Raw genomic sequence first — 9,715 nt, 5'->3', positions numbered from 1 at the left:
TGAGAACTTTCCAGGTCTTATGTCCAAAATGAGTGTTGTTACCAGTGTGGTGCTAGAATGGAGGAGCCCAGAGGGCAGCTGCAAGGGTTGGCTGCCCTCTCCCCCCAGTAACTGTGCAGGGAGGCTGATCAGGTGTGGGGAGGAGGTGGGTTTCATGGCCACGGTCTGGCCAGCAGCTCTGGCAGCTGTCTCGGGGTGGGAGAGGCTGTGGACTGGGGGGAGGGATGACATTTCATGCTCAGGGTTGGCCATGGCCAGCCTGCAGCCCTGTTTTTCTTAGGACTGTATTTGGAACGGTGATACCCTTAGAATCCTGGGATCTCGAGCTTCATGACTTTACCCTTTGAGTCCAGTCAGCATAACTCACTGGCAGAAATGCATCCAGTCCACCCTTGGGCAGCAGTGACATGCCTCCTTTCTCCAGGGCCTCAGCTAGTTTCTGGGATGTGGGTGCTGCAGACTCATCCCTGCTCACGGGGACATAGTCTAGGCCCCATCTGGCACTCTGCCTGGTTTCCTAAGTGAACTTTTCTCAGAATACACAGCCATTTGTGTGCCTGTTGTCTACGCCTGCCAGAGCAGAATCAAGTCACTGTGGCCAAGATCACAGGCTGTGGGGCGGGAAACACACACCATCTGACCCTTTCAGAACAAGTTCATCCACCCCGATTCACTCAGCTGTCGTCTGCTGGGTGAGCACAGTGGGCCGGGTCTCCTATGAGCAGCAGGGCAGCCCCTCTGCTCAGCACTGTGCTGCAGGGAAGGCTGGTGTTCTCCCCCTCAACCCACCCTGTCCCTTCCCACTGCCTCTTCTCAGTGAGCCCATCTTTTGGGTCAGTGTTCCTGTGCTTTCTTGAAGTCTATTGATGGCCAGAGAAAACCCCCAGATGCCACCCAGGGATTACAGACAAGTGCGGTCTCTCCTGTACAGGACTTGGGAGCCAGAGGAGGTGTGAGGGCTCCTTGATGACAGTGTCTTGGCCCTCGGTTTCCACTCAGGCATCGTTATGAGCATGCAGGAACATCTGTGGCTAATGATCCTCCCTTGAGAGGCTCACTCTTTAAGAAATAAAGGCTTTTGGGGTGATGCCTGTGGCTCAGTGAGTGGGGTGCCGGCCCCATATACCGAGGGTGGCAGGTTCAAACCCAGCCCCAGCTGAACTGCAACAAAAAAATAGCCAGGCATTTTGGCGGGCGCCTGTAGTCCCAGCAGTTTGGGAGGCTGAGGCAGGAGAATCGGAAGCCCAAGAGCTGGAGGTTGCTCTGAGTCCTGTGACGTCATGGCACTCTACCGAGGGCAGTAAAGTGAGACAGAGTCTACAAAAAAAAGAAATAAAGGCTTTTGGCTCGGCACCTATAGCTCAGCAGCTAGAGCGCCAGCCACATACACCAGAGATGGCTGGTTCGAATCTAGCCCAGGCCTGCCAAACAACAGTGGCAACTACAACAAAATAGCCGGGCACTGTGGCGGGCGCCTGCAGTCCCAGCTACTCAGGAGGCTGAGGCAGGAGAATCGCTTAAGCCCAGGAGTTGGAGGTTACTGTGAGCTGTGACACCAGGGCACTCTACCCAGGGCAACAGATTAAGATTCTGTCCCCCACCAAAAAAAAAAAGAGAAAGGCTTTTCTGGAATGTCCCAGCAGCCCCCAGTCACAGGGGCCATTTTCAGTGTCTTCCCATGGAGGTGCATGAGGGAGGAGGGGGCCACATGCCATGTAGCCCCAGCCTGCACCAAGGGGCTGTCATTCTCTGCTGGTCCCACACCCCGCTGCCACAACAGCCTCACGACACAGCCTCCCTAGTCTTCTGCTCTGTGGTCTGGTCCTGTTGTCCTTCTGCCATGACCACAGCATCCTGGAATTTATAACATAGAGAAATCGGGATATCCTCCCCTCTTCTTTCAAAACTTACCTTGAGGGCGGCGCCTGTGGCTCAAAGGAGTAGGGTGCTGGCCCCATATGCCAGAGGTAGCGGGTTCAAACCCAGCCCCAGCCAAAAACTGCAAAAAATAAATAAATAAATAAACTTACCTTAGTACTTTATCTTCTGAAATTTTTTATATCAGTGGCCAAATCCTGACAGTATTTTGATTGAAATTGCGTTGAATTTATAGCTCAATTTGGGACACATAGTTTCAATATAAGGCTATGGATGCTTAGATAACGAGCTGTTTAGTTTAATACTGGCCTCTACAAACATGGTGGCTGGCTTCTGCTGTAGTACTGGCAGCTGGGTCTTTAGGACTGGCCCCTCCCGGAAGGTAACACAGGAACATCACAAAATTCCAGGGGGTAGAGGGCCAAGGAGGTCAGTGCTGCTGCCACGGCTAGGTTATTGTCATTCTTTTTTTTTTTTTTTTTTTTGGCCGGGGCTGGGTTTGAACCCACCACCTCTGGCATGTGGGGCCAGCACCCTACTCTGTTAAGCCACAGGCGCCGCCCCTATCTTCATTCTTTTAAAGGAGTTGTCATGGGGTGGCGCCTGTGGCTCAAAAAGTAGGGCACTGGCCCCATATGCTGGAGATGGCGGGTTCAAACCCAGCCCCAGCCAAAGAAAAAAAATTAAAGGAGTTGTCATGGTCCAGCTATTTCAATAGGAATTCCTATTGTTTTTTTTTGTTTTGTTTGTTTGTTTTGGTGACAGTCTCACTGTGTCACCCTCAGTGCTGTGGCGTCACAGCTCACAGCAACCTCAAATTCCTGAACTCAAGCGATCCTCTTGCCTCAGCCTCCTGAATAGCTGGGACTATAGGCTTCCACTATAATGCCTGGCTAGTTTTTCTATTTTTAGTAGAGATGGGGTCTTGCTGTTACTCATAGTGGTGGTAAACTCCTGAGCTTAGGCAGTCTACCAGCCTTGGTCTCCCAGAGTGCTGGGATTACAGGCAGGAGCTACTGCACCTGGCCAAGTGCAGCTAGTTTTTTTTTTTTTTTTTTTTTTTTTTGTAGAGACAGAGTCTCACTCTACCGCCCTTGGGTAGAGTGCCGTGGCGTCACACGGCTCACAGCAACCTCTAACTCTCGGGCTTACGCGATTCTCTTGCCTCAGCCTCCCGAGTAGCTGGGACTACAGGCGCCCGCCACAACGCCCAGCTATTTTTTTTTTTTTTTGTTGCAGTTTGGCCGGGGCCGGGTTTGAACCCACCACCCTCGGCATATGGGGCCGGCGCCCTACTCACTGAGCCACAGGCGCCTCCCCAAGTGCAGCTAGTTTTAATAAAATACATATCCAAACTAGTTTTTAAAAATAATTTTATGTTAAAACAATCTCCATTTACAGGAGCATACAAAAACCTTTTTTTCTGGAACCATTTGAGAGCAAGTTGCCAACCTGATGCCCATGGTCCCCGATCCCCTCCCACACCAAACAACCTCCTCCCCAACCACAACACACCATCAAACCATGGAATCTCACCTGATGTTGTGTCAGCAAACACTGAGACGAGGTAGGAGTGTGAGAGGAAGCAGGAGGGGCAGGGGGAAGCCTTGGACACACACAGGAACAGCAACACCAGGCCCCAGGCCCTCACTCTGGCCTCCACAGCAGAGCTTGAATAGGGCTGCATCTGGGAGCTGTCGGGTACATCTGCTTCCCTCTATGGAGCCCCAGGCCCTGCTCCACAAAGCATTTGACAGTGGGTTGCCCTGACAACAGGTTTCCAGCACAAGGATTCGGCCCTGAAACTGGTGTTGCATTTAGTGCACATGTCTCTGCTTTCCTCCAGTTGGAACATTCCTCGGTTTTCCTCTGGTTTCTGTCACTTTGGTGCTCTTGATAAGAACAGGCCAGTCATTTTGTGGAGTGTCCCTCAAGAGGGCTGGTCTCGTGTTGCGTCAATTAGATCAGGGTCATGCATCTTTGCCAGAACATCACAGAAGTGATGCTATGCTCTCTGTGCCCTGCCAGGGGCACATGGGCTCCCCTTCCTCCATAACCTCTGTGCACGTGGTTAAGGTGGTGTCGGCCAGGCTTCTCCCTGTGAAGTTAGTTTCTCTTTGTTAAAAAATAAATTTTAGGGTGGTGCCTGTGGCTCAAGGAGTAGGGCACCAGCCCCATATGCCGGAGGTGGCGGGTTCAAACCCAGCCCCAGCCAAAAACTGCAACAAAAAAAGAAAAAAATAAATAAATTTTATAGGGCGGCGTCTGTGGCTCAGTGAGTAGGGTGCCAGCCCCGGCCAAACTACAACAAAAAATAGCCGGGCGTTGTGTCAGGTGCCTGCAGTCCCAGCTACTCGGGAGGCTGAGGCAAGAGAATCGCCTAAGCCCAAGAGCTGGAGGTTGCTGTGAGCTGTGACACCGTGGCACTCTACCGAGGGTGACAAAGTAAAACTCTGTCTCTAATAAATAAATAAATTTTCTAAATGCTCTTTGAGAAAATGTAAATATCTCATTCTTCACAAAACTACATTTATTTACATTAGGAGAGATTCAGGGTTTCCTATGTCATTTATGAGTTATCTGTTACTATCATTTTGCTCAAATTTTCCAGATTTGGCCAGTGGGGGCTCCTCAATCTGCCCTTCATGTCCTTGAACGCTGCCTTCTTTTCTAGAGGAGAAGATCCTCCACACTCATCCTCTCCCTTCTGCCTTGCCCTGGAATCGCTTTTCTCCAAGGAACCCTCATTCCTCCCCTGGGAAGTGGTATCTGGAAGCCAAAGCCAGGGTGCTGGGGGTGCTTGTTGCCCATCAGGACTCTTGGGGCATACATTTGTATTTATCTAGATATATTAAAAAACATCTTTTGTGTTTCCATACCAGTATCTCCAATACCACAGGGATCTTTTTAACATCCTTTCTCCCCTTCTGTGTTTAGAGCTTCTTTCCCAGACTCTCATCCTTACCAGGTTTATTTGAAAAGTCCCTCTGTCCTCTGGAGAAGGCACTTTCTGCCGCCCTTGCCCACACCAGATGCTCTTACCCCCCGGGGCTTTAATACCCCACGCCAGGCCATTAAGCCCCACTCTTTCTGCTACCTGTGAGGACCCTCCGCATCCTGCCTGGCTTCTAAGGTGTGAGGCATCTCCCAAGTGATGCCCTTTCCAGGACACTTGGCCTCAGGCACTCCTTGCTGGCCACAGTGGTTCCTCCCGCCCTTCTGTGGCAGCTTCCCTTCCCAGGCCCCCCCTAATGGTTTAGGACTGAATTTTGGGGGCGGGAAAGTAGAAGAGCTTTCAGCTATTCTCCCCATGAGGGCACTTGCCAATGGTCCCCTTAACCATGGGATCAAATGCTCATCTTTGGCCACCATGAGACGATGTCATCGTGCACTCTCAATGCAACGTGAAGAATTTATTCAAGCCTTTTGACTTGATTTCTGCGTTACAAGAAATGCAAGAAATATAGGACCAGGATAAATACCTGGGAGGAAATAATTGGGGAAGTCTATGACAAACATTCCACAAGGCACTCAGGACAGGCGTTTTAAAAGTTAGTATCACAGGCTCGACACCTGTGGCTCAAGCAGCTAAGGCGCCAGCCACATACACCTGAGCTGATGGGTTCGAATCCAGCCCGGGCCTGCCAGACAACAATGATGGCTGCAACAAAAAATAGCTGGGTGTTGTGGTGGGCACTTGTAGTCCCAGCTACTTGGGAGGCTGAGGCAGGAGAATTGTTTGAGCCCAGGAGTTAGAGGTTGCTGTGAGCTATGATGCCATGGCACTCTACCCCAGGGCGACAGCTTGAGTCTCTGTCTCAAAAAAAAAAAGCTAATATCACAAATCTGGGTGCAGTGGCTCATGCCTATAATTCTAGCCACTTGGGAAGGTGGGGTGTGAAAACTAAGGCCAAGAGTTCCAGACACGCCTGGGCAACACAGCAAGATTCCATCTCTAAACATACAAAAATAAATAATAAAAAGTTAATGTCACAGAAGCCTCTATTTGTCAATAATTACTTTAAATGTAAGTATATTAAACTCTCCAATCAAAAGACAGATTGATAGAATGGATAAAAAGAGAAAGAAAAAACATGATTCAGCTCTGCCATCTGTGGGAGACACACGTTAGATCCAGAGACACAAAGGTTGACAGTGAAAGGATGGAAAAGGCTATTCCATGCAAATAGTAACCAAAAGAGAGCAGGGAAAGCTACACTGACATCAGGCAAAATAGGCTTTAAACAAGAAGGGTATCATACATTAATAAAAGATTTGACATAGCAAGAAGATAAAACAATTACAGGCAGTATGCACCTAATAACAGACCATCAAAATACAGTCATGCATCATTTCATAACAAGTGTATGTTCTGAGAAATGTGTTGTTAGGTGATTTTACCATATGAACGTCACAGAGTAAACTTACACAAACCTAGATGGTACACGTGTAGCCTGCTACATACCTAAGGTATGTGACATGGCCTCGTGCTCCTAGGCTACAAATCCAGAACATTACTGAATACTGTAGGCAATTAAAACACAGTAGTATTTAAGTGTCCAAGCGTAGAAAAGGTACTGTAAAAACAAAATAATCTTATGGTACCACAGTAGTTTATGTGCCCCATTGTTGACAAAAATGTCATGGAGTGCATGACTGATAGGAAGCTAAAATTGACAGAGGGAAAGATAGCTCTACAATAATATTCCACTCAATAATGGATATAATAATCGGAAGTAAGGAAATAGAGACTCGAATAGCACTATAAACCAACTGATCTAACAAAGAACATGACCAAACAACAGCATACACATTCTCCTCAAGTGCACCTGGGATGTTTTCCAGGACAGACTATATGTCAGGTCATAAATTAAGTCAAGATTTAAAAAGATACACAAAAATACATGTATGTTCTCTAACCACAATGAGATGAAGTTAGACATCAGTAACAGAAGGAAAACTGGAAAATTCACAAATTTGTAGAAATTAAACCACACACTCAACCAATGGATCAAAGAAGAAATAAGGAAAATTAGAAGGTACTTAAATACTTAATGAGTGAAAATGAAAACAACATGCCGATACTTACGGAACACAATGAAAATGTGCTAAGAGAAAAGTTATACCTAAAAGCATTGAAAACCAGGAAAGATCTCAAATCAACAATCTAACTTTAAAACTTAAGTAACTGGAGACATCTGAACAAACAACCCAAACCAGGCCAGTGTGGTGGCTCAACACCTGCAATCCCCGCACTCTGGGAGGCTGAGGAGCATGGACTGCCTGAGCTCACAGGTTCAAGACCAGCCTGAGCCAGACTAAGACCTCATCTCTAAAACTAGCCAGGCATTGTGGTAGACGCCTATAGTCTCAGCTACTTGGGAGGCTGAAACAAGAGAATCACTTGAGCCCAAGAGGTCGAGGTTGCTGTGAGCTGTGATGCTACAGCACTCTACCCAGGGTAACAAAGTGAGACTAGACTCTGTCTCAAAAAAAAAAATTCCTCAAACTTTTCAAAAATATTGAAGAGTAGAGACTACGCCCTAAACTTACTGTGGAAGACAAAGCATTACCTTGAATCCAGAGAAAGGTACTACAAGAAAACTACTAGCTGGTTACGATAGCTCACACCTGTAACGCCAACAATTTGGGAGGCAGGAGGATTACTTGAGCATAGGAGTCTAAGACTAGCTTTAGCAACACAGCAAGACCCTGTCTCTACAAAAAAAAATTTTTGTGCTGGGTGCAGTGCTCATGCCTGTAATCCTAACATTATGGTAGTCCAAGGCAGGAGTATCACTTGAGCCCAAGAGTTTGAAGTTGCAGTGAGCTAGCCAGATAACACAGCATTCCAGCCTGGGCAACAGAGCAACGTCCTGTCTCAAAAAAAATAAAAAAACAGAATTGCCGTATAATCCAGCCATTCCAGTTTGGGGTATAAACTCAAAAAAATCAAAATCAGGGTTTCAAAGAGATAACTGTACACACATGCACATAGCAACATTATTCACAGTAGCTAAAATGTGTAAGCAAACCAGGTGCCCCTTTATGGATGAATGGATGAGCAAAATATTATTTAGTATTTAAAAAGGAATTTGGACACATGCTACGACATGGGTGACTCTTGAGGACATTATGCTAAATGAATTAAGCCAGTCATAAAAAACCCAAGTACTATATGATTCTATTTACGTGAAGTATTTACAGTGATCCAAATCCTGGAGACAGGAAGTGCTTCTGTCCGGGGGCTGGGTGGCTGGAGAGGGAAATAGGAGTTACTGTTTTATGGGTATGAAGTTTCAATTGTATAAGATAAAAAGTGTTCTGGAGATGGATGGTAGAAATGGTTGCACATGGGCAGCGCCTATGGCTCAGTCGGTAAGGCGCCGGCCCCATATACCGAGGGTGGCGGGTTCAAACCCGGCCCCAGCCAAACTGCAACCAAAAAATAGCCGGGCATTGTGGCGGGCGCCTGTAGTCCCAGCTACTCAGGAGGCTGAGGCAAGAGAATCACTTAAGCCCAGGAGTTGGAGGTTGCTGTGAGCTGTGTGAGGCCACGGCACTCTACCGAGGGCCATAAAGTGAGACTCTGTCTCTACAAAAAAAAAAATGGTTGCACAATAGGAGTGTAAGTACCACTGAACGTTGTACTTAAAAATGGTTCAGGGGCAGTGCCTGTGGCTCAGTGAGTAGGGCGCTGTCCCCATATACCGAGGGTGGCAGATTCAAACCTGGCCCCAGCCAAACTGCAACAAAAAATAGCCTGGCATTGTGACGGGCTCCTGTAGTCCCAGCTTCTCGGGAGGCTGAAGCAAGAGAATCACCTAAGCCCAAGAGCTGGAGGTTGCTGCGAGCTGTGACACCACAGCACTCTACCGAGGGTGACAAAGTGAAACTCTTGTCTCTTAAAAAAAAAAAAAAAAAAGAGTGCGGCGCCTGTGGCTCAGTGAGTAGGGCGCCGGCCCCATATGCCAAGGGTGGCGGGTTCAAACCTCAGCCCCGGCCAAACTGCAACCAAAAAAAAAATAGCCGGGCGTTGTGGCGGGCGCCTGTAGTCCCAGCTACTCCAGAGGCCGAGGCAAGAGAATCGCTTAAGCCCAGGAGTTGGAGGTTGCTGTGAGCCGTGTGACGCCACAGCACTCTACCTGAGGGCAGTACAGTGAGACTCTGTCTCTACAAAAAAAAAAAAAAAGAAAAAAATGGTTCAGTATAGGGCAGCGCCTGTGGCTCAAAGGAGTAGGGCGCCAGCCTCATATGCCAGGGGTGGAGGGTTCAAACCCAGCCCTGGCCAAAAACTGCAAAAAAAAAAAAAAAAAAAGGTTCAGTACAAGAAGGGTTATGTGTTTTGTTTGTTTGTTTGTTTGTTTTTGCAGTTTTTGGCTGGGGCTAGGCTTGAACTTACCACCGCCGGTATTTGGGGCTGGTGCCCTATTCCTTGAGCCACAGGCACCACCCAGGTTATGTGTATTTTATTACAATGAAAATATTAGGGAAAAAGTTAATGTCACAATTTTACCAGATATTTAAGGAAGAAATAATACCAATTCTACATGAACTTTTCTAGAAAACTGAATAAGAGGAAATATTTTCCCACTCATTCTATGAACTCACTGTTATTTTGATACCAAACCTGACAAAGACATTACAAGAAAAGAAACTGCAGACCATATCCTTCATGGACACAGACGCAATGATTCTAACCAAAATTTTAGCAATTCAAACAGAACAGCTTGTCAGAGGTATACATCGCAGTCTGGGGTATGCCAGGAAGATAAGCTTGATTTAGCCTTCAAAATCAATATAATTCACCAGATTAACAAACTCAAAAAATGATCAT

The sequence above is a fragment of the Nycticebus coucang genome, chromosome 3 (genome assembly GCF_027406575.1).
Source record: "Nycticebus coucang isolate mNycCou1 chromosome 3, mNycCou1.pri, whole genome shotgun sequence".
Taxonomy (NCBI): domain Eukaryota; kingdom Metazoa; phylum Chordata; class Mammalia; order Primates; family Lorisidae; genus Nycticebus; species Nycticebus coucang.
Note: the sequence above shows the minus strand (reverse complement) of the source record.